Source organism: Schistocerca americana, chromosome X, assembly GCF_021461395.2.
Source record: "Schistocerca americana isolate TAMUIC-IGC-003095 chromosome X, iqSchAmer2.1, whole genome shotgun sequence".
Taxonomy (NCBI): Eukaryota; Metazoa; Arthropoda; class Insecta; order Orthoptera; family Acrididae; genus Schistocerca; species Schistocerca americana.
In genome coordinates this window covers 764167225-764193763 of record NC_060130.1, presented here as the reverse complement: position 1 = coordinate 764193763, position 26539 = coordinate 764167225, and positions in this window count along the sequence as shown.

The following is a 26539-nucleotide window of genomic DNA, read 5'->3' as shown; positions in this document are numbered from 1 at the left end:
TGGTAAGAAGATGCTCTGGCATGTGTGGTTGGTGCTTGGGACCCGTCCTGAGACTGACTTGATTTGCGAGTAGTTTAGACTGGGGAGCCTGTGGTGAAGTTCTTACTGTACCAATAGTGTGACTTCAAATGTCTCGGACTACTCGTTTGCCGAGGGCACACTTATTCGTTTTTGGTTTACCAGTCTTGACGTTTGGTATCCTTGTGCGCTCTGTCGTATAAGTGAGCCAAATTGGTCCATGGTACGACCAGTGAACGGGTGTAGCACACACTGAAATCTACAATGATTTCAGGGCTCTGGTAGAAAGTAAATTGCTATCCATCTACCTCATCGCTAGACCATGAGATTTTTGCATTTCTTTCGTGGGCGCGATCGAATGACAGGTGCCGCCTCACGTCTCGCCTCCGCCGCACACATCTCGCCAGCTGCAAGTTACATCGCCGCACGAAGCAAAGAGGGTAACGTACTGCTGCTCCGGCCTTGTCAGGGCGCATAGATCTCAATCACCTCTTGCTCTCAGCTGCGCCTGTGTAGAGAAAATTGTGTAGGTTTACCTATCAAAGTCTGCTCAGCGTCAGATCAATTCAGATTGCGTTATCCACATTTTTAGAGCCAGAGTACTTGACTCATTTCTGCCACCCAGGACCCTTGTCCACTGCGGTTTTAAACCAACTGTTAGTTTTTTACGGTATTCAGTCATAACTTGTTTAGTATAATTAACGTCTGTCTTTGTTTTTGGAAAATAAATGTTGTCAGTAAACTACGTAGATTTTGCATACATTTTCATTCATTTTTATATAGTCAGCCTCACGGGTTAACTTTCAAGTTTATGTGGAAAATGTTCAAATGTGTGTGAATTCCTAAGGGACCAAACTGCTGAGGTCATCGATCCCTATACTTACACACTACTTAAACTAACTTATGCTAAGAACAACACACACACCCATACCCGAGGAAGGACCCGAACCTCCGGCGGGAGGGACTGGGCAATCCGTGACATGGCGCCTCAAACTGCGCGGCCACTCCGCGCAGCAGTTTATATAGAACAATGATTTGAAAGAAATGATTAAAATGTGAATATTGTAAAAATCTATTTGTAAAAAAATTATAAATGAATTATTGTCCACTAATTTTATTGTGAAAAATTATTAAAAACTACATGTTAATTTGGTACAACATTGTTATTATTTCCTAACACTTTTAGTGAAATTTAGTATATGTAACAAACCACATACTCTCCCTATGGTGTCCAGCACTATAATGAAGACACCCACTCAAGTACTCTAGTTATAAAAGCAGGAGAGGAGGAGGAGGAGGAGGAGGAGGAGGAGGGAGATCTCAAATCGTATTGGTCCAGAGTGTGACCTTCATTTTCCCACTTGGAAGACCATATAACAGGGTTTCTGGATGTCTGTATTAGTGGGGGTGACATTCAGTCTGCAATAGTATGCCCAAGGTGAAGTGTAACTTGACGCTGGCAGTGCCTTAGGTGTATGGGCAGGCCTGGGAGGGGAGAGATAGGTGTGTGGGCAGAAAGTGTAGCCTGATACTCGTAGTCAAGACATCTATTGTGCCCAATTGCCTCATATGTAACCTAATATCCCCTCTCAAGGCCAATGTAACCTGACACCAAAAGTGATGTCATCAGGCATATGATAACTGATTCTAGGCGAGAACCGGTAGTACCCCAAGTGTGTGGGTTGTGGGCGATGAATGAAAGGCAGGGGGTGGGAGGATGTGGGTAGGCTGCGTGGGCAGGATGTGTAACATGACACTCCCTCTCAAGATGAAGATCATCTTGTATGACCAGTTGCCTAGTTGCCTCAGTACTTACATGAAACCCCCTCTCAATGTCAAGGTCATCTCGTATCTCAAGGTAAGTATAACCTGACGCTGGAAGTGACATAATCAGGGTCAAAGGTCAAGGTCATCTCAGGCCCCTCCTGACTAGCTACTGTCCCTTTAAATTACATTATCTTATCACCAGAAGCGCAGGTTGCTGATCCCTCTTGCCCCTGGGCCCAAACCAGTCCTGTTATCCCACTCAATTCCTCATTGTTCTTAAGGTATGCATTTTAGTGTCCATGTTTACTGGTCATTTTTGTCTTGTTTTGGTCCATACTACCACGTCTCAACATACGGAATACATTTTTAACACCTCCATGTCCTGCCAAGTGCGTACCCCTGATCTCTATTAAAATTGTTGTTGTTAATTCTAATTTTTTTTTCTTTTTGGACATCGAGTGAAAGCAAAGACGGAGGTTTGACACTTGCAGGAAGGCAGGAACTACAGTTTCAAACATGACGACTGTTACTAGCACCTCCTGACGTCACTCGGTCTCACAGCGGGACGGAGCTTCTATGAGCTGAAAATCTGTCTTCCACACATGCGTCACTTCACCCCTCTCTGGAAGGTTCCAGACGTTGCTATTGCATCTATATAAGCAGAAAACCGTGCCAGCTCCGGGAATTAGTGACTTTAGCTTCAGATGACGATGGCAGGGACAGCTATCGAAAAGTCGAGTGTTTTATTCGAAGTGACGCGGTTTGTAAGCCGAGAAGATTTTATTGAATCATGCCGCCTCGAAAGACTTTAAGTACACCCTGTATATTGTTAAATTGTTTACAGCTATAAACACACCTCCAACAGCGGCGTACAGACTTTCTTTCCGGAACATATCTCAATCGGAATTTAATACACTACTGGCCATTAAAATTGCTACACCAAGAAGAAATGCAGATGATAAAGGGGTATTCATTGAACAAATATATTAGACTAGAACTGACATGTGATTACAATTTCACGCAGTTTGGGTGTATAGATCCTGAGAAATCAGTACCCAGAACAACCACCTCTGGCCGTAATAACGGCCTTGATACGCCTGGTTTTGAGTCAAACAGAGGTTGGATGGGGTGTACAGGTAAAGCTGCCCATTCAGCTACAACACGATATCACAGTTCATCAAGAGTACTGACTGGCGTATTGTGACGAGCCAGTTGCTCGGCCACCATTGACCAGACGTTTTCAATTGGTGAGAGATCTGGAGAATGTGCTGGCCAGGGCAGCAGTCGAACATTTTCTGTATTCAGAAACGCCTGTACAGGACCTCCAGCATGCGGTCGTGCATTATCCGGCTGAAATGTAGGGTTTCGCAGGGATCGAATGAAGGGTAGAGCCACGGGTCGTAACACATCTGGAATGTAACGTCCACTGTTCAAAGTGCCGTCAGTGCGAACAAGAGGTGACCGAGACGTGTAACCAATGGCACCCCATTACGTCACACCAGGTGATACGCCAGTATGGCGATGACGAATACACACTTCCAATGTGTGATCACCGCGATGTCGCCAAACACGGATGCGACCATCATGATGCTGTAAACAGAACCTGGATTCATCCGAAAAAATGACGTTTTGCCATTCGTGCACGCAGGTTCGTCGTTGAGTACACCATCGCAGGCGCTCCTGTCTGTGATTCAGCGTCAAGGGTAATCGCAGCCATGGTCTCGGAGCTGATAGTCCATGCTGCTGCAAACGTCGCCGAACTGTTCGTGCAGACGGTTGTTGTCTTGCAAATGTCCCCACCTGTTGACTCAGGGATCGAGACGTGGCTGCACGATCCGTTACAGCCATGCGGATAACATGCCTGTCATCTCGACTGCTAGTGATACGAGGCCGTTCGCATCCAGCACGGCGTTCCGTATTACCCTCCTGAACCCACCGATTCCATATCCTGCAAACAGTCATTGGATCTCGACCAACGCGATCAGCAATGTCGCAATATGATAAACCGCAATCGCAATAGGCTACAATCCGACGTTTATCAAAGTCGGAAACGTGACGGTACGCATTTCTCCTCCTTACACGAGGCATCACAACAACGTTTCATGCGGCAACGTTGGTGAACTGCTGTTTGTGTATGAGAAGTCGGTTGGAAGCTTTCCTCATGTCAGCACGTTGTAGGTGTCGCCACCGGCGCCAACCTTGTGTGAATGCTCTGAAAAGCTAATCATTTGCATATCACCGCATCTTCTTCCCGTCAGTTAAATTTCACGTCTGTACCACATCATCTTCGTGGTGTAGCAATTTTAATGGCCAGTAGTGGATATATAATCAGAAAATCGTGCCAGCTCCGGGAATTAGTTAATTTAGCTCCTGATGACGATGGCAGGGACAGCTATCGAAAGGTCTAGTGTTTTATTCGAAGTGTCACGGTTTGTAAACCGAGAAGGGTTTATTGAATCATGCCACCTCGAAAGACTTCAAGTCCACCCTTATATTGTTACATTGTTTACAGCTATAACCACACCTCCACCAGCGGCGTACAGACTTTCTTTCCGGTACATACTCCGATCGGAATTTAATATTTCGTCTCTATTCACTTCTAATTCCAGTCAGGTTTTTTTTTCTTGGTGCTATGTGACCGCTGTTACTGCTTATGAGCCAGTCTAGTTGTGGGCGCTTCCCATACTCACTCCTGCAGTTAACTAACATTGTATTAACTTTTTCTTTCTCCGGTATGCAATGACGAATGTGACCCTTACATGTCTTCATATTTTGAGATGTTGTGCACTCTGGAAGTGGGGAGCACACGAAGCCTGCCTGCTCCATTTTTGTAGTGATTTTGTGCCGCCCCAACTTGATTATGGATGTATGTTGTATGGATCTGCGACGCCATCATAGCTTAAGATATTGGGCACACCATAAGGGAAGTTGCTTTGTCTCAGTGGCATTTGCAACGAACTCCATACCCAGCCTCTGCTCCAAACATGGTGAGACATGACTTCATACCAGGGGGCTACTACTCATACTGCGACAACATAAAAAATGTGCAAGCTGAAACCAAACTCCTACTACAAAATTTATGACGTTTTTTAGCGACGTTTTCGGAGTAATTGTTACAGGATAAATATATGTTCCCATTTATATTCGAATTCGTATTACATTGAAAGTACCTATTCAACAGCCAAAGTTCGACGGTATGCGCCGTGTGTCTTGATGGGATACAAACGTGTTCGTGATCCAATCAAGTCACGGAACTTGCATTTGACAACAGTTATTCCTACTTTATTCTTCGCCCTCAAGCTAGCGTTCGGAATATTTCAAATGGCTCTGAGCACTATGGGACTCAACTGCTGAGGTCATAAGTCCCCTAGAACTCAGAACTACTTAAACCTAACTAACCTAAGGACAACACACACATCCATGCCCGAGGCAGGATTCGAACCTGCGACTGTAGCGGTCGCGCGGTTCCAGACTGTAGCGCCAGAACCGCTCGGCCACCAGCGGCCGGCTCGGAATATTTCGTTCCGTCTCTGCTTTGTTTCTCCGGTAGTGTTAGTGGTTCGTTAACAGTGACACACGTATGGATGAAGACTTAGTCGATATCAACAACACAGAAGGACTGAACCAAAGTATGGTGCTGCTGCGTTCGAAGGCGACTGGGACCCTGTTCCCACAGCTCAAATCGGCCAGGACTGGCCTTGTGAACACGGGGATAAATTTTTGCATCTCCCCTGGCCACCGTAGTCACCAGATACCAATATTAGTGAGCCAACGGCCAACGGCCTTGCCGCAGTGGTCAGATTACCGAAGATAAGCGCTGTCGGGCTAGGCTAGCACTTGGATGGGTGACCATCCAGTCTGCCAAGCGCTGTTGGCAAGCGGGGTGTACTCAGCCCTTGTGAGGCAAACTGAAGAGCTACTTGATTGAGCAGTAGCGGCTCCGGTCTCGGAAACTGACATATGGGCAGGAGAGCGGTGTGCTGACCACATGCCCATCCATATCCGCATCCAGTGACGCCTATGGACTGAGGATGACACGGCGGCCGGTCGGTACCGTTGGGCCTTCATGGTCCGTTCTGATGGAGTCCTTTTTTTTTTTTACTTTGGAGAGAAGGGCGCGTGATCGCCATCCATTTTCATTTTTGTTACCTGAAATTGCTACAATTTAGCAGCAAGAATGGTATAAGATTCCTTTGAAAACAATACAGGACCTGTATTTATCCATTCCGAGATGACTGGAAGCTGTTTTGAATGCCAACGCTTTTCCTATACCATATGGAATGCAAATGAGCGTTTGGTGTCATTGGCCGGGAGGCCCCTTGGGGGGGCCGGTTGGCTGCCTTGGTGCAGGTCTTTTTACATTCGACGCCATATTGGGCGACCTGTGAGCCGGATGGGGATGAAATGATGATGAAGACAGCAAAACAGCCAGTCCCTGACCAGAGAAAATCCCCGAACCCCGGCCCGTAGGACGGCAATCCGTCACAATGACCACTCAGCTATCAGGGCGGACTCCTATACCATATTAGGTATAGTAATGTGTTGTGTTTGTAGTGTTGAACATCAACGGTTTTCCTACACCGTGTTAGGTATGGTAATGTGTTGTGTTTTTGATGTTTCCATATTTTTGTCTACCTCCTGTGTATGGATTCACTGTATTCACGACACAACGACGCTATGTTGAACTGTTCTTGCATTTACAGCACCCACGTGTGTATCGTTTGAAGGTTGTTTCATTGCTCTGTGTTTTACATTGTACCTTTCGGTCATTGCATACTACAGGCTTTTTCACTGTAATAAAAGTACATTCACAGAAAGAAAGGAAACTGAGATAACAAATCGAATAAATCATAACATCATTACATTATTTGTCAGTGACGAGCCACCAGAGAGCATGGTTTTCTTATACCAAAATGCTTAGAAAATATCCCTGCTAAATCTCCGAAATTTTGTCGATGGCTTTTGGGTTCACCTTGTAATCGGTTCCCCAGATGCCTCCATACCATATCATTGCTCACCTAAAACTCCAGTAGTCATCTTCGAGCAACGGGGCCATTTGGTATCGGTGCAAAGAGCAACATTTTAGAAGTTGACGTGCGGAATATTACTCTTTTATGCTAAGGGTAATGTAAATTACTTCATTGGCCTTTTAAGAGGTCCAGAATTGTTTCACATATACCTAATTTTAGAAAAGAAAGCACTGCAGTTGTGGTTTTTAGATATTTGTTTAGTAATATTTTAGATAATCATCACAGTTTTAAAGAAGTGTTCGCAGACGGATCCAAACAGACAGACTCCCTTGACGGTTCAGTAGTTATCGCTGATTGCGTCTTCAGGATTAGCCTACCAGATATGTTTATACTGAGCCACTCTGAGTTGTGTGTGATTCTTAAGGCACTGCGGCAGATGAGGTGAAACTAAGGGAAGATGAATTTTATATGCGCCAATTCACTCTGTGTGCTGCGCGGGATTAGCCGAGCGGTCTCAGGCGCTGCAGTCATGGACTGAGCGGCTGGTCCCTGCGGAGGTTCGAGTCGTCCCTCGGGCATGGATGTGTGTGTTTGTCCTTAGGATGATTTAGGTTAAGTAGTGTGGAAGCTTAGGGACTGATGACCTTAGCAGTTAAGTCTCATAAGATTTCACACACATTTGAATTTTTTTTTCATTCTGTGCTCTATTGGTCCTTCAACAAATGTAACCAGCAGGAAAAGTATACAGCTCTTACTGCAACAAAATGGGAATGTAGTGGTTTTCTGTCGGCTACGGGGGCACTTGGGAATAAAAGGAAACGAGCAAGCTGACATAGCAGCCAAGGAGACCTTGTTTATACTCTGGAAGCTACCTTACCGTGTTACAGAGTGTACTTAGTGTACCGGTGTCACTTCCCCATTTTCAGAACGAGTGATGGTAAGCTTTCATGTGAGCTCGAATCTCTCTGATTTTACCTCCATGGTCTTATCTCGAGGTACGCTCAGGAGGAAGCAACATATGGTTGACTCCGCTAGGAACGTGGGCACACGGAACTTTAACAGTAAGCCAACACGTGGTGCACAATGCCTCTCTTGCAGCGTCTGCCACTAGAGTTGACTGATCATCTCCTTGACCCTTATGCGCTAACTAAATGAACCAGTAACGAAACACGCTGCTCTTCTCTGGAACTTCTCTATTTCCCATCTCAAACATACCCTCCCTCACTGAAAAGCAATATTCAAGTATTGGTAGAACTGGTTCTTTGGGGATGGTCTACACTTCCTGATAATTGTACCGATCAATCTCAGCCTTGCTTGTGATTAGTTTTATGTGGTCGTTCCACTTTATATCGCTCCGTTCGTGTACTCGCAGATATTTTATTAATTTGACTGCTGGCGGTGATTGGTTTGCAAACGTGTAATCATACAATAATGGGCCTTTCTGCCTATTTATGCAAATACTTTACATTTGTTTACGTTTAAGGTCAATTGCCACTCCCTATAGCAAGCGTTGATCCTCTGCAGGCCTTCCTGCATTTTACTACAATTTTCTAGCGTTGAACAGCATCATCTGCGAAAATTTTTGGTAGAACTTCCGACGTTATCAAAAAAATGTTCAAATGTGTGTGAAATCTTATGGGACTTAACTGCTAAGGTCATCAGTCCCTAAGCTTCCACACTACTTAACCTAAATTGTCCTAAGGACAAACACGCTTACCCATGCCCGAGGGAGGACTCGAACCTCCGCCGGGACCAGCCGCACAGTCCATGACTGCAGAGCCTGAGACCGCTCAGCCAATCCCGCACTGCCCGGCGTTAACCCTTAGGTCATTTATATGTACTGATAGAAGGAAAGATCCTATGAAACTACCCTGAAGTACGCCGAAACGTCTGAAGATTTCTCTCCGTTGAAAATGAAGTGCTGTGCTCTGTTTGCTAGAACAACTTCAATACAATCACATAGCTGATCCGCACGCTCGTTTTTCATTCATTAGTCGAAAGTATGGAACTTTATCAAACGTCATCGGGAAGTCTAGAAACAGCGCATCAATCTGGGCTCCGGTATCTACTGCTTTGTGGGTCTCGGGGACGAACAGAGCGAGCTGGGTTTCACACGATCATTGTTTCCGGAACCCATGTTGATTTCTACAGTGAAGATTTTCGATCTAAAGCAATGTCATAATACGCGAGCGTAAAAAAGACGATTGTCTGGTTGAAGGCATATGCGACACTCATCGGTGAATAGAACGTGATGCCAATCCTGAGCGGTCCATTCGGCATGTTGTTGGCCCCATCTGTAGCGCGCTGCATGGTGTCGTGGTTGACAAGATGGACCTCGCCATGGACGTCGGGAGTGAAGTTGCGCATCATGCAGCATGTTGCGCACAGTTTGAGTCATAACACGACGTCCTGTGGCTGTACGAAAAGCATTATTCAACATGATGGCGTTGCTGCCAGGGTTCCTCCGAGCTATAATGTGTAGGTAGCGGTCATCCACTGCAGTAGTAGCCCTTGGGCGACCTGAGCGAGGCATGTCATCGACAGTTCCTGTCTCTCTGTATCTCCTCCATGTCCGAACAATATCGCTTTGGTTCACTCCCTTGTTGAGAGCCCTTCCTGGCACAAAGTAACAATGCGGACCCGATCGAAACGCAGTATTGACCGTCTAGACATGGTTGAACTACAGACAACACGAGCCGTGTACCTCCTTCCTAGAGGAATGATTGGAACTGATCAACCCTCGCCCCCCTCCGTCTAATCGGCTCTGCTCATGCATGGTTGTTTACATCTTTGGGCGGGTTTAGTGACATCTATGAACAATCAAAGGGACTGTATCTGTGATACAACATCCATAGTCAACGTCTATCTTCAGGAGTTCTGGAAACCGGGGTGATGCAAAACGTTTTTTGATGTGTGTAGGTTGTAATAAACAAGGAAAATCTGTTCCTTCTTTTTGAATCACCCGGTATACTAATATACAGGATTACTCCGGGATGATGTTACAAAATTACAGGAACGGTGGAGGAGGATATATGTATCAATTTGTGGTAAGGGCCCGTGGCCCGGAAATGACCGAGTGAAAATTGTGAAAATCGTTGTGGTACCTCTAACACTGGAATACAAGGACCAGTACTGTTGTCTCTAAGACTGTAAGGCTGGCAACGCCGAAAGGTGGTAGTATGGACCAAAACCAGAAAAAATGTCCAGTAAATACGGGCTCTTAAATGCCTACCTTGAGAACTATGAGCACTTGTCCAGTAGAAGAGCCGTGTTTCACAATAGCGAAGATGAAAAAATGATAATAGCTCTTCAGGTACGCATTTTAAAGCCCACGTTTACTAGATATTTTTTCTTGTCTTGATCCTTACTACTACCTCAATTGCCTACACTACAGTCTTAGCAACAACAGTACCGGTATAAGTATTCCATTGTCAGAGGTATCAGAACGATTTGCTCTTATAACTTTCTACTCGGTCGTTTCCGCAACAGAGTCCCTTACATCAAATTGATGCATATACCCTTCTCCATGATCCGTCACAATGTTATAAGCACTCAGAGTGCTTATAACGTCATGACAGAGTTACCCTGTACTCTTTCTCTGATCTACACGACGAATACTGCTCTCTTTAATTGATGGGGATAGTACTCTTCCCTGTCTGAAATCAGTACTCATGTTATTGGGCCTGTGGATGGATCTCTATTTCCTAAAAGAAAAAAAAATACGCGCTCAAAACATACTCTGTTACCCTAGAATCCCTTTCCTGCGTGAAGTGTGCCACTACTCAGTTAATGAGGACCCTCTCTTCTCCACTCGATATCGGTGGCAGAGAAATCCAAAATTCAAATCCAATATCGTCGCAGAATCGCCCGAGCCTCTGGTTTCAGCTTTCCAGTAGTCTCCAAACCAAAGGACTGCAATCGGTTCTGGTAACAATGATGCAAATCGCTAGCTCGTCTGCCAACCCACGAGCGACGCTAGCTATCTTCAGCAAAGAAGCAAGCCACCTATAGGAACCAAGGATGGCCTCTGGACCCAGGTGGCATGCACCATTCTTGTCGCCATAAGCCACGATATGCAGCCAGGTGCACTCCCTGCTCTCACTCGCTGTCGGCAGAGCCTTCTCCACATCTTTGACGTCATCCAAGGCAAGCAAACAGAATGGACACTAGCTTTCTTTCAAGATCTGCCTGCTGTTTCCATAAGGGGTCCGTCACCCGTCTCACGTTGGAGCTCCCGATGACTAGCAACCCCACCCTCTGCGCTTTTTCAGAGCTCTCTGAAAGATTCGGCCCCAGTCCCAACAGACGAGGCTCCCAGTGCTGGCTCAGATGTACCTTCAGCTGTGGGAAATACTTCAAACGTGTTTTTAAGGCACAGGGTGACAGCCGTGTGGCCAATAACCACTTTGGCCTTCCGCCCAGAAATTCACGACCCCGGTCCTGTTCGCCACTCACTCTCAGGTACGTGTCGACCGGATGGGACGAGCGTCTAAAATTATTTCAGTGTAAAATTGCGTTACTTAACACCAGCAAGACGCAGTGCTTACTCGTATGTGTATAACGCTCACTGCATTCCAAGTTTTCCTTATCACTTAAGCTTCCGTAGTGTTAAGTGGAAGTTTCTTCTTTTAGTGACATTGTTTTAGTTCATATTTGCTCTACTTTTCCCATGCATTTGTAAAACGGTCCCTAGTAAATATAACTCTATCTTCTGCACGCTGAATTAACGTACAGTATTACTCTGCCAGCAAATGTATTAGAGATTTTGTACGTAATGTATACCTGTAAATTTATTGAATTTACGCCGGCCGGAGTGGCCGAGCGGTTACAGGCGCTACAGTCTGGAACCGCACGACCACTACGGTCGCAGGTTCGAATCCTGCCTCGGGCATGGATGTGTGTGATGTCCTTAGGTTAGTTAGGTTTAAGTAGTTCTAAGTTCTAGAGGACTTATGACCACAGCAGTGGAGTCCCATAGTGCTCAGAGCCATTTGAACCATTTTTTTATTGAATTTACGTTCTTACTTTAATGTAAAATGCTGTTACTGAACACAAGCAAGACGTAGTTCTTACGCCCATGTATTTAGCGCCCTCTGCATCCAAATTTTTCCTTATCCCTTGAGCCTGTACCTTTGAACAGTTGGCCTTTGTCTCTGGCATGGTGAATACTTAGTTTATGCAAATATTTTATCCTTTGGACGCCAGTTATAATTTTATGTAGACAAGAGTCTTTACCAGTGGGCGAATACATTTGTGTATTTACAATGAAGAGCCAAAGAAATTGATACACCTGCCTAATATCGTGTAGGACCCCTGCCAGCACGCAGAAGAGCCGCAACACAACGTGGCATGGACTCGACTAATCAGTGAAGTAGTGCTGGAGGGAACTGACACCATGAATCCTGCAGCGCTGTCCATAAATTCATAAGAGTACGAGGGGGTGGAGATCTCTTCTGACAAGCACATTGAAAGGAATCCCAGATATACTCAATAATGTTCATGTCTGAGGAGTTTGGTGGCAGCGGAAGAGTTTAAACTCAGAAGAGTGTTCCTGGGGCCACCCTGTAGCAATTCTGGACGTGTGGCCTGTCGCATTGTCCTGCTGGAATTGCCCAAGTCCGTCGCAATGCACAATTGGCATGAATGGACGCAAGTGATCAGATAGGATGCTTACGTACGTGTCACCTGTCAGAGTCGTATCTAGACGTATCACTCCAACTGCACACGCCCCACACCATTACAGAGCCTCCAAAAGTTTGAACCGTCCCATGCAAACATGCAGGGTCCATGGATTCATGATAAAGTCTCCATTACCCGTGCACGTACATTCGCTCGATACAGTCTGAAATGAGACTCGTCCGAACAGGCAACATGTTTCCAGTCATTAACAGTACAATGTCGGTGTTGATGGGCCCAGGCGACGCGTAAAACTCTGTGTCGTGCAGTCATCAAGGGTACACGAGTGGACCTTCGGCCCCGAAAGCCCATATCGATGATGTTGAATGGTTTGCACGCTGACACTTGTTGATGGCCCAGCATTGAAATCTGCAGCAATTTGCGGAAGGATTGCACTTCCGTCACGTTGAACGATTCTCCTCGGTCGTCGTTGGTCCCGTTCATGCAGGATCTTTCTCCAGCCGCAGCGATGTCGGCAGTTTGACGTTTTACCGGACCCCTGATATTCGCGGTACACTCGTGAAATGTCGCAGGGGAAAATGCTCCGTTCATCGCTACCTCGGAGATGCTGTGTCGTATTGCTCGTGCGCCAACTATAACAGCACGTTCATACTCACTTAAATCTTCATAACCTGCTATTGTAGCAGCAGTAACGGATCAAACAACTGCGCCAGACGCTTGTTGTCTTATACATATAGGCATTGCCGACCGCAGCGCCGTATTCTCCCCGTACACATATCTCTGTATTTGAATACGTATGCCTGTACCAGTTTCTGTGGCGCATCAGTGTGTTTTGACGTACACTGAATGCAATCTAGCTGCTGTCTTAAGCCATGCCATGTGACGTTCTGGTTTTTATACCAATTTTATATATGACAAGAGCCGCTCGGCGTCAGCTTATGTAATTTACCACCATGTGATGTAACAAATGAGTACGCGTACCTCACAAATATTTTTCTGTCATTAATATTTTTAATGTATTTAAAAACAATTTGTAACCCTTTATATGCATTTTTAGAGTACACTCCTTCAGAAGAAGATATTATTTAGAAATATTGAAAAATATGTCAAGAGTTAAATAAACCTTTGGTTTGCAACTGGTTGGCTGATTTTTTTCAACCTCTGCAAATGGATACAATTGCTGGATCGCAGCCATGTTTAAGATCTCCTCAAAAATCGTGCTTTAGTGCAAGAAATATTTTATTTTAAGTTTTCTAGTTTTATTTCCTGATCGAGAGACTGTGTGGCATCACAAAATGACCAAAATATTGACGTGAGTAATTTATTATTATAGTTATCTCTCCAGATGGGTAACCAACTTTCAGGCGATAACTCGTGTGATGGAAAGTGTTTCTCGCTCTATATCTAAAATGAGAGAAAGTTGTGTTCACATCATTAGGCGACAGACTGCTTAACCATTTACATACAAACAGAGTAAAAAAACTTTAAAATTAATATGAATCACTTAGAAGGCCGCTATGTTAGCAATTTTCGGACACGAAAGGAAGGAGTTGGTCGAATTAGTAACATGTGTAAGCATTAAATTTTATTTTGTATTTATTATTTTGTTTCACTCAGTATAGGCTACGTTTACATGTCTCACACTGACATATATAATAAGCTTTCCCAACCTTTGTCTTATGCCAGAGGAGCTGCCCCGTGCAGCAGCTGTTCCTTTCTTTGTTTCTACTTTTAACTTAATTTGACGATCAACGGCAGCAATACGTCGTATTAACCGTGATTCATGCATGTCTTCACAATCAACTGCAGAGACCAGCGTATGTGCTCTGTTTTGTGCATTGGCTTGTTGATCACAGGAACAACATACAGAATTAATAACAAGCTTGTTTGTGTTGTCACAATTGAAAGAGAACAGCAACAGGCATTATCATTCCCAAATCCTTGAACTATCCGCACTCACAAAAGCAAGCAGCACTTCGACACATGTTCCATAGACTCAACACAGTACCACTCACCAAAGAAAGCTACCAAAAAGAAATGGACATAATAATGCAGATAACACAAAATAATGGTTACAATAATAACACAGTCACAAACACAGTCACAACAAAGTTAAAAGTAAAATAAAAGCAGAAAGCTCCAAGCCACAGACAACAACACAACAGAACCAAACACAAACATGCAATCCCATGACGACTACGTAGGGTAATCAGAAAAAGATGGAAGAAAGCACAAGATGGTACACAATGACATACATCAAAAACTCACCCATAAAATCACCAACATTTTCAAAAGACAGGGAATAAATATAGCATACACAACAGACAATTCTATACAAAAAATACACCTCAAAACTGACAAAAAACAAAGACATACCAGACAGCAGGTATATATCAACTACTGTGTAACACTTGTGAAGGCAGATACTGAGGACAAACAGGTAGAACATTTGATGTCAGATACAAAGAACACATGAGAGCCTGGAAGTATGGGACAAACCAATCCACATTTGCAGAACAACTAATAGAAAATGACCACAATCCAACAATTAGAGAAGATGACATGAAAATAATTAGAATAAACAAAAAAAAAACCTCCTAACCATGCAAGACAATTACCACATACAGAAAACCAAAGCAGAAGGGAAAATCATGTTGAATGACCAAGTACACATGCCAAGCAATTCATAATTTACACTAATAGATAAAATAATAGAATATGGCTCCCAAAAAGGATTAATATGATAATACAGTCCAATATAATAATAATAGCACCCAACATCTTTACACTCACTCATTCATGAACTCCTCCACAGAAGATTGAAACGAAAAGTCAAATCAGCTGTCACAAAAAAAAAAAATCTCGTCGGCTCTATCCCTCTCTCTCGCGCGCGCGCGCTCATACACAAAGACGGCATAAACATTATGAATAGAAGTTAGTCTCGAACATATACGTCTTTAGGTTGGCAACAAATAGGTAAACATACCAAAAAGGAGAAAACACGTAATGGAGTCGCAATATTTACGTTGTGAAAAGCAGTGTCCGGCGAAATTGTTGTGTCGAGTGACAGAACAATAATACTCCACAAAAACGAGTGAGAAACAAGGTGAACAGTGTGAGGAAGGCCAGAACACAAAGTTATGATTATATGGCAGTAATAAAAGTGATAGTGCGACCTCCAGACCAGTTGTGAGGAAACGCAGATCAGCAAATCGTAAGTAACTACTTTTTTACAAAAAATCGCGACGTGAACTGTTTAATAATCTAAAACTAACAAAACTGTATCATTGTAGATCCCACTGATAATGCCTTAGTAAAAGGCGAAACGCGTATGGGATACATAAAGTAACTAGCACCAGGGAAAGGCAGTTTTATTTACAAAACAAGAATTAATAAGCCTGTCATAAAAATGCTTTCAACGTAAATGTCACCAGAGCAGAACGAAAGTGTTTTCTGTGTTCTGTACTTTTTTAAATATTGCTTCAGATGTATGTAGCAAACCACCTCCGTGATCCTTGGTAATAAAAGCAGATGGATTTGCCACAGGCGTCTTGCAATATATGTGATCGTCTGCGCACATGTAGGGTACAGTAATAAATTCTTTACACTCTCCAAATCTTAAGATCAGAAGAAGCTTTTGGAGAACATATCCTGATATATAGTAAGTGTTGATTCACTAAGTGTTGATGGTACAGGAGCCTCAAAGTAACTAAGATCTACACTGTCATAACTGTGCTCATCACTTTACTTCTTATGCCTCATGAATTCACTAATACAGGAAGAGCTCACTTTTTCAATGTCATCTACATTACTGTTAGCACCTGCAGTAACAATGTTTTGAGTAGCATTGTCCTTAGAGCAGACTGAAACACTGATATGTTTGGATTATTGTTCCAACCATACCTAGAACTTACGCAATAAAAAAAAAAGAAGGATTTCTAGATGATCTTGAGAGAAATTGCGTGTTGAGAAATACTTCAGACGTTCACTGTCCCGATACAGAGACTCCTGAGAGTGCCTTCTAACACCATGTAAGCATGTTAAAAATCCCAACACAAATGTTTTTCGATGATGTACTAACGCATGCACACCATCAAACTTCATTGTTCGATTGATTCTCTCCAATAATTTATATTTTCATCTCACAATGATTGTTTGAAGCCTTTAGTATACACATTCCGAGAGCCGAATATGTCAAACAGTATATCCAATAATTCTGATGAATTCTGTAGTGGCAGAGACGTCCTGAAAATCTGGGTGCTGAGAACTCTCTAGAAATTCAGTGGCATCAGCAACACCTGAGCTCATTGCTTGAACTGCTAAGGAAACATTCATTTTCTTATTTTTGAACATAGTTAATTAGTTTATTCACTAGGAAATATGAAAATAAGCATTAAAATTTTTCGGTATATGACACTATACCGAGGTCAGATTAGCCTGAATACACTTTTTCTTGTTCCACACAAGATAAATCCCCACATAAACAAATACAATAACAAAGCAGCATTAAACAGTACCACAACACAGCCAAAAGAAAAATACGTGAGCTTGTCATTTGTAGGAAAGCTGTCATATATAATAGCAAACCTGTTCCGAGGAACAGATATCAAAATCAGCTACTATACAAATAACAAAATAAAGGACAAAGCTATCCATAACATTAAAAATAATACCAAAGCGTACAATCAATCAGAAATATACAAACTTAACTGCAACTCATGTCCAAAAACATACATAGGCCAAACAGGGAGAAACTTCAACATACGGTTTCGAGAACACATGGATGCTCTTCGTTTCAAAAACTTAAATAAATCCACATTCGCCCAAAATGTAGCAGAAGAAGAACATCAAGTAACAGACATATCCCATAATCTACAAGTTAAAAACTTCCTGGCAGATTAAAACTGTGTGCCCGACCTTGGTCGGGCACACAGTTTTAATCTGCCAGGAAGTTTCATATCAGCGCACACTCCGCTGCAGAGTGAAAATCTCATTCTGGGAACCTACAAGTTCTCCACCTAGCCAACAAAGGAAAAAGAATGAACCTCCTAGAAGAAATCGAAATTTATTCACATAAACATGCATCCCCTTCTGACATACTTAGCGACCAAACAGAGCTACCAAACCAAATATTTCTGAACAACTTCCACACTCTACTTATCAAACCACTTACTAAGCATAATCAAGAAATAACTTAATCTAATATAAACCCAACAAATGCATGTAATAATATAAAACATAAAAATCTTAATTCTAAAATCTTAATTCTATCTTTGTTATATTGTAAATGTATGAATTACTGCTTTGTATAAATGTGTTATATTAGTTTACAATCTTCAATACTGCAAAAAAAAAAAAAAAAAAAAAATTGTATACATCGTACTTAGAATACTTCTATCACCCAAGTCAATGTTTAGAAAACTGTAGCTTATCTTAGAACCTCAAAACTTTCGTAAAATATAACTCTGTCCATAGATAAACCGTTTGTATGTGAACAAAAACTGTCAGTCGACAACATGGCGGATAACGCAGTGCGCCTGTGTAAAATACGTGACAAAAAGTGTGTGTTGTTGCAAAAAAGAAGGGAAGCCAAGAAAAAAACAAGGAATGGAGAATGTAAGTAAAATGAACAACTGACAGTGCGTAACTTTAAACTCGCGAAATTGAAGTAAATGATTGGAGTCGTTGCTTTTGCACAGGCCTGCTGCAGCATCCAAACTGCTGTCGAGATTGTACCACTGTAGAAACTGAAGATCCATGTAATTTGCCAGCTGAAGATGGGTGCAAACCCGAAATGCATATTGGCATAAATAAAACGCATTAAAAAGTGGCAGGTTGCTGTATTTTTACAGTGAAATATCATTATCCACGGCCACGGAGCTCAACTGTCCAAATAAAATGAACAAATTGTTATCCACACGAGGTGCTTCCTAATTGGCATATTATCAGAAATTAAGGCACACTCTTTAAGACACCGTTTGTCGCAGTTTTATTTACATCTACATCTACGTAGATACTCTACAATCCACCGATTGGCGCGTGTTCGAGGGTGCCCCGTACCACTAATAGTCGTTTCCTTTCCTGTTCCACCGCAAACACAGCGAGGGAAAAGGCTATCTATATGCCTCCGTATGAGCCCTAATTTCTCGTACCTCATCTTTGTGATCCTTACGCGCTATGTATGTTGGATTCAGTATAATCGTTTTGTAGTCAGCTTCAAATGCCGGTTCTCTAAATTTTCTCAATAGTGTTCCTCGAAAAGAATGTTGCCTTCCCTCCAGGGATTTCCATTTCTTTTCCCGAAGCATTTTCTTGACACTTGCTTGTTGTTACTACCAGTAACAAATCTAGCAGCCCACTCCGGAAATGCTTCGCTGACTTCCTTTAATCCGACCTGGTACGGATCCCAAACACTCGAGCAGTACTCAAGAATCGGTCGCACTTGCGTCCTATATGCAGTCACCTCTACAGATGAACAATACTTTCCTGGAATTCTCGCAACAAACAGGAATCGACCATTCGCCTTCCCTATCACAGTCCTCACAGACTCGTTTCATTTCATATGGTTTTGCACCATTACGCCCAGCCCAGCACGACTGTGTCGAGCAGGACATTACTAATGCTGTATCCGAACATTAAGGTTTTTTTTTGTTTTTGCTACTTATCCCCATTAACTTCCATTTTTCTACATTTAGAGTCACTCAATTTCCACACCTTACCGCACACCACAGCATAATCAGCAAACAACCGCAGACTCCCGCCCACCCTGTCCGCCAAATATTTTATGCACGTAGAGAATAATAGCGGTCCTATCACACTTCGCTGGGGCACTCTTGACAGTATCCTTGTCTCTGATGAACGCTCGCCTTCTAAGACAACGTACTGGGTTCTATAACTTCACATTTGTGAGCGTATTCCATATGGTCGTACCTTCTTTAACAGCCTGCAATGGGACACTGTTTCAAACGCTTTTCGGAAGTCTAGGAATACGAAATCTGTATGTTGCTCTTCATCCATAGTTCGCAGTATACAATGTGAGGAAAGAACTTTCTGAAACCGTACTGATTCGTGGGCATAAAATTCTCGGTGTCAAGAAAATTGATAATATTCGAACTGAGAATGTGTTCGAGGATTCTGCTGCAAATCGATGTTGGGTATATTGGTCTGTAATTATGCGGGTCAGTTTTTTTTCCCTTTTTGTATACAGGAGTCACCTGCGCATTTTTTCCAGTCGCTTGACACTTTGTGCGAGAGATTCGAGATAAATGTAAGGAGCCAATGCTGTAGAGTACTTTTAGAAAAACTAAATTAGGATTCCATCCGGACCTGATGACATATTTGTTTTCATCTGTTTCAGTTGTTTCTCTATGACATCCATACCGGAGTCTGTTCGGTGGACAAACGACAATGTGTTTGTATGATTCACCTGCGTGAGTGACTTCTTAGACGTGAAATTTAGAATTTCGGCTTGCGTTTTGCTATCTTCGATTGCCATACCACACAAGTCAACAAGTAGCTGGATGGAAGACACAGACCAACTTCGCGATTTTACATAGAATCAAAATTTTGTCGGGTTCTCTGTCAGCTCTTTAGCTAAGGTATGACAGTGGTAGTTGTTGTACGCTTCGCGCATTGACCCTTTCACAAACTCATGTATCTCTACTAACCGTTCGTTTTCATCATTTGTGGGTTCTCTTTTGACTTGAGAGTGCAAGAGCCTCTGCTTCCTCAGGATTTTGCGAATATAATTACTGAACCATGATGGTCTTTTGCGTGTTTAATCTACTTACTAGACACATAGGTCTGCAGACCACAATCTACAGTCTGCTTAAGCTTTGCCCATAATTCCTCCACGTGCATGTTACTGGAACTAAACAACACAAACAATATAGCGGGTCAGCAACTGGAAGCAGTTAATTCCACAAATTATCTGGGAGTAGGCATTATGAGTGATTTAAAATGGAATGATCATATAAACTTGGTCGTTGGTAAAGCAGATACCAGACTGAGATTCATTGGAAGAATCCTAAGGAAATGCAATCCGAAAACAAAGGAAGTAGGTTACAGTACACTTGTTCGCCCACTGCTTGAGTATTGCTCAGCAGTGTGGGATCCGTACCAGATGGGGTTGATAGAAGAGATAGAGAAGATCCAACAGAGCGCAGCGCGCTTCGTTACAGGATTATTTAGTAATCGCGAAAGCGTTACGGAGATGATGGATAAAACTCCAGTGGAAGACTTTGCAGGAGAGACGCTCAGTAGCTCGGTACGGTTTTCGAGAACACACCTTCACCGAGGAGTCAAGCAGTATATTGCTCCCTCCTACGTATATCTCGCGAAGAGACCATGAGGATAAAATCAGACAGAGTAGAGCCCACACAGAGGCATACCGACAATCTTTCTTTCCACGAACAATACGAGACAGGAATAGATGGGAGAACCGATAGAGGTACTCAAAGTACCCTGCGCCACACACTGTCAGGTGGCTTGTGGAGTATGGATGTAGATGTAGATGTAGTTCGCTGTCCAAGTGAGATGTTAACAACTGCTTATCTTCTCTTTCTGGCAAAAACACTCCCCTAGCCTTCTTAACTGATTTATTAACTTCCGTAACCATAGTTGCTATAATGACGTCATGATCGCTAATCCCCGTTTATATACTGACCTTGTCGATAAAGTCCGGCGTATTTGTAGCTACAAGGTGTAAGATATTTCCACTGCGTATCGGTTGCCGAACTAGCTGCGCAAGACAGTTTTCAGAAAACGTGTTCAAAAGTACTTCGCATGATTGTTTTAGATAGTAGAAAACTTCCTTTAGCCGGCCGAGGTGGCCGAGCGGTTCTAGGCGCTACAGTCTGGTACTGCGCGACCGCTACGGTCGCAGGTTCGAATCCTGCCTCGGGCATGGATGTGTATGATGTCCTTAGGTTAGTTAGGTCTAAGTAGCACTAAGTTCTAGGGGACTGATGAGCTTAGACTTTAAGTCCCATAGTGCTCAGAGCCATTTGAACCATTTTAGAACTTCCTTTAGATAGCCGGATTCACAATTTGTATATGATACCCAACCACGAATAATACTGGAGTAGGGCAAAAGAAACATAGAGCGCACAAATCTATATGCCCTAGGCGAACAGAAATGCAGACTGAGGGCAAATTGTTTAGTTAATTCACTACATCGCCTTGATTGCTTCTTTTCATTTGGGTAACTATAACATCTAAAACAAAACCACTAAAACGTTCTTGAATTACATTTTCCAGATCCTCATTTACACAATTTCTTTTCTTCGGCATTGTAATCAATTCTGCCAACGTGTCTACCTTTTTTCTCACGTCGCTTAAGTATCATCTAAAATCTTCTCACTTATTTCCTAAGGGCCACAGTTTTGTGAGATACTTCAGTCTGAACACTTGCATCATATTTGTCGTGACTACTGTCAGATTCACACAAGTATATATTGTCTGAATCTTATTCATTTCCTGAAACTAAATTAAAACAGTCCGTCAGTAACAATTATGAGCGCCGGTCGTTGTGGCCGAGCGGTTCTAGGCGCTTCAGTCCTGAACCGCGCTGCTGCTACGGTCGCAGGTTCGAATCCTGCCTCGGGCATGGATGTGTGTGATGTCCTTAGGTTAGTCAGGTTTAAGTAGTTCTAAGTTCTAGGGGACTGATGACCTTAGATGTAAAGTCCCATAGTGCTTAGAGCTATTTGATTCATTTTTGAATTATGAGCTACTGCAAGTACATAAAGACGCACGAACGTTAACGCGTATCCTTGTAGCTAGTTAAATACATGGTTTTACCTTAGAAACGAGTGTTGAATTCCGAACAAGTAGCCTTCTTCGAGTAAACTTGGTGCAACGTCATCTTTAAGCTGCCCCTTGTCGAAACGTGCAGCTGTCTTTTGCAAAATGACCGCTTTAAATGACACTTTATTTCGATACAGTCCAGTATTCCCTTCGTACTGCACGCACCCATTCCTTTATAAGTTCTGGACACAAGTAAGGAAAAATGAAAATATTTTAAATATCTTTGCGCACTTTTAACTTTTCACAAATATCATTTCCTTAAAATATACGAGGGCGTGCTGAAAAGTAATGCCTCCGAATTTTTTGTTGTGTTCTCAATATCGGTTGAGGTATTGCATGTCACGTACATCAGTCGTCGAATCTCCCGCTTAGATGACGCAAGTTGTAACCCTCTACCGCTGGAGAGCTCCGAATTGTAGCGCGTAACATAGCGGTGTGTGACGTATATCGGTGCAAGAGAAACAGAGTGCTGCAATCGAGAGAAAACGCGCCTCCACTTGAAATCCATGGAAGAATTAAAGCTGCGTATGGTGATGATTGTATCGACATCAGTAATGTGCGACGCTTGGTTGTTCTTGGTCATAATGAAGGAAACGGTGTTGCTAACCTCAACGTGTGTGGAGTGGATGGCCGCGTGTGGCAGCCGACGAGGAGAGTCATCTAAATCGGGTAGCTGAACTCATAAGAGAAAATCGTTGGATAACACAGACAGAGCTGTCAGGTAAGTGTGGCATATTACGAGAGTGTGTACAGGCCATCATTACAGAACTTCGGTACAGAAAACTATGTGCACTGTTGGTGCCTCGAATGTTCACTCCTAGGAGACATATTGAGTCTCAACTTTATCTTCTATAAGGATAGAAGCTGAGGTAATGAATTAAAATTTGTGCCAAGGTCGGGACTTCATCTGCGGTCTCCTTCTTACTAGGTAGATGTGTTATCCACTATTTTTATCTATTTTTGTAGGGTCTCCTTCCTCCCCTTCAGCCCCTCCTTGCCCTCTTCAAATGCCCCTTCTAAGGCTTAGGATTTAGTGCCTTTGAAATGAAAATAACTTATTTGGCATTCCGTTACCATACAGTGTTTTCTTCGCCTTTCATGAGGCGGCGTATTTTCTATTATTCTTCTGGCAATCCTCACATTAGGAAGTTAATAACGAGTGTAGGAGACACATACATTATAACTGAAAACTCTTCACATATTACAAATAAATGTCATTCTCTTGACTAAAACTTTTTTGAGAATGAAGTACACGTTATAAAATGAATAGGGCTGAATATTTCTTATGCTATTTACGTATTTTAGGTGTAGTGCGTGGTGTAATACTAAACGCAGTAACTTTCATTCTGTTACTATTAACTCGTCTATGTTCTTTCTGAAGACTATAACGATCAAGATTAAGGTGGAAAATTAAATAATAAATAAATGATAAACACACTGTTCCGTAATGCAACACAAATAGTGATTCAGCCTTACACAAATCTATATTTCAAAAAAATTGGATATTTATCCTTATATTTCTTTGTCTTGGGTAGTTTGTGATGCTGCGTCCGTCTGCTTAGCTGAATGGTAACGTGCTTGCCTCCCACGCAGCGGGCCCGGGTTCGGTTGCCGGCTGGGTTGGAGGTTTTCTCCGCTCGTGGACTGGGTGTTGTGTTGTCCTCGTCATCATTTCATCCTCATCACCAGCACGCGAGTCGCCCAATGTGGCGTCAACTGTAATAAGACTCGCACTCGGCGGCCGAAATTCCCCGAATGGGTCCTTCTGATCAGCAATGCCATAAGATCATTTCAATTTTTTTTTTTTTTTTTTTTTTGTGATGCTACGTTGTAAGATATAGCCAAATCTTCCTTGCATGTGGTATCTGCTGTCAGGATGTAATGGATAGAATGTCTCTTGAGCCAACTGACAGCATTTGTCCTCGTGACGGTGTATGCAACTCCATCTGGCTACAAAAATTCTACTTGTGTGATCTTTTTGGTGCTGTCGTGGATATGTAAGCTAACTTCCGCCCAATCGTTTGCCAGACGTCTTATACCTTTGCACACACTAATCCGTGTTCCTCAGTACCCGTTAAGCCATGAGAAGCACACAGCAGGGACTCTGTTAGGTGAATGGCGTAAAGTTTGGAGTTGGCCGGTACTTTTCTGTTGACGGTCTCGTACTACGTCGCTTTCCCATCCGAAAGTAAAGTCTGGTGGCTAATGTTTCTCCAAATCTCCTTCCAGTCGTAATGTGGGTATTTCTCTTCTATCGTATTTCCATCCTTGTCTTCTCTTAATTTCTGATATATATCTATCACTTTTGCCGTACTTTTAGCGGTGAGTTTCAGTTAGCTGTAACTAAAGTCTATTAATAATTGCTTAAAATGATAAAACCCGTTTGGAATGTGCTGCACATCTCCGGGCGGGTTCAGATATACAGGTGTGATCTCATTCATCAAATGGACGGTAAACTAATGGGCAATTTTGTCCACAGCTTGAAGGTGTTACGCAGGTATAAAGCTTGCGATTTAAAACTGGCGTCAGTGAGGTTTAGTCCTCCATTTTCTGCTGAAAGAGAGAGAATGTCAAATTTCACTTAGAAAATATGTCTGCGGTGTATGTAGTGTCCTATTGTCGACATTATTTTCGTGGCTGCGTCTTTAGGTATTGGCAACACGTGGGCCACATTTCAATTTGAATATTATGGGCGTATTTGCAACTCCTGCTGTCTGAACTTTATCCAGCTTCCTAATGCCGTGTGCCTGGACTGGAGCACATTTGCGTATGTAGTTGGCAGCGATGGTGTGTTTTATGTTACATCTATTCTCAGTGCCTAACGTATGCATGTGGGAGACCACTTTTATTTCCCCGACGTTTTGCATGGGAAGTCCTCATCCTACGTTCATTATACGTGAATTACGTCTTGTTCGGTTATGCAGGCGACGCCAATTCGCATACTGCGTATAATTTGTAGTGCGATCTGTTCGTCATTTTGGTGTTTTAGCAATAGACCTAAATCGTCGACGTACGCTTTGCAGGCAGTTGGCCATGTATGTGTAATCATCGATGCGTTTGTTGTAAGGTGGTGAGCAGAGTTTCAATAACGATGGAAAACAAGACCATCGACATTTGGCAGCCCTGCTTCGCAGAACTACTGAAATCAAAACTCCTCGATAACTAACCGTTAATCATAGTTCTTGATGACGTATTATTTAGTATTTTATATTTCGTGTTGAGGAACCGTAGTGGACACCCTCTTGCGCTCATTACCTCCAGCAGGTACTTATGGTTGACCATTTCAAACGCCTTTTCAAAACTCTAGCGACATTATTGCACATATAAGTTTAAGAACGTACGCTGTTGCTATATGTCTGTATAATCGCACACGGTGTGGAGGGTAGGTCTGTCCTTGCCTATAGTAGTTTTACAGGCTCCGGTGACCTCATGTATTATCCTCTTGAGGCTTTGTGCAAGGATGTGGGCGATTATTTTCTAGTCTTGTTAAGCAGTGTGATGGATCGTGGGCTTCCGAGAGAAAAACTGTGTGGGCTTTTCGGAATGAGCACAACCGTCCATTCCGAGAAATATTTTGGGGTTTCGATTAAGGATTCATAAGTTCGTTTTATGTTGAAAATTTAAGTGTTTACGTGTCAGTTGCGCCTGGAAGGCCTGGTAAAGCTCTGCAGGTATGCCATCAGGGCCAGGCAATTTTTTTTCCGGACTAAGTGCTATTACATCATGATACTATCTTAATCAATCTCCTGTATCATGCTGTGAGTTGCTGTAATACTAAATTTCCCTTGAAAATTTCGGAGCAATTATGCCCGTGCGTTGTTATCAACAGCATTTGGGAATAAGAGTTGTGCAAAATGTCAGTATATTCCTTCTTTAATTTCATGTTGGTTGGTTAAAACGGTTCCATCATTCATTTTGACTTCTATAAAAATTTTCGCTTGCCCCTTCTTTTCGTGTGCAACATGAGAAACAGAGTACAAGTGTGTCTGAACACATAGCCCACCCAACACGATGGCCCACGATGGCCCTCCGCAGCCGACGACCCACGTACACCATGTGATCAAAAGTATCTGGACACCCCCAAAAACATACGTTTTTCATATTAGATGCATTTTGCAGCCACCTACTGCCAGGTACTCCATATCAGCGACCTCAGTAGTCATTAGACATCGTGAGAAAGCAGAATCGGGCGCTCCGCGGAACTCACGGACTTCGAACGTGGTCAGATGATTGGGTGTCACTTGTGTCTTACGTCTGCACGCGAGATTTCCACACTCCTAAATATCCCTAGGTCCACTGTTTCCGATGTGATAGAGAAGTGGAAACGTGTAGGGACACGT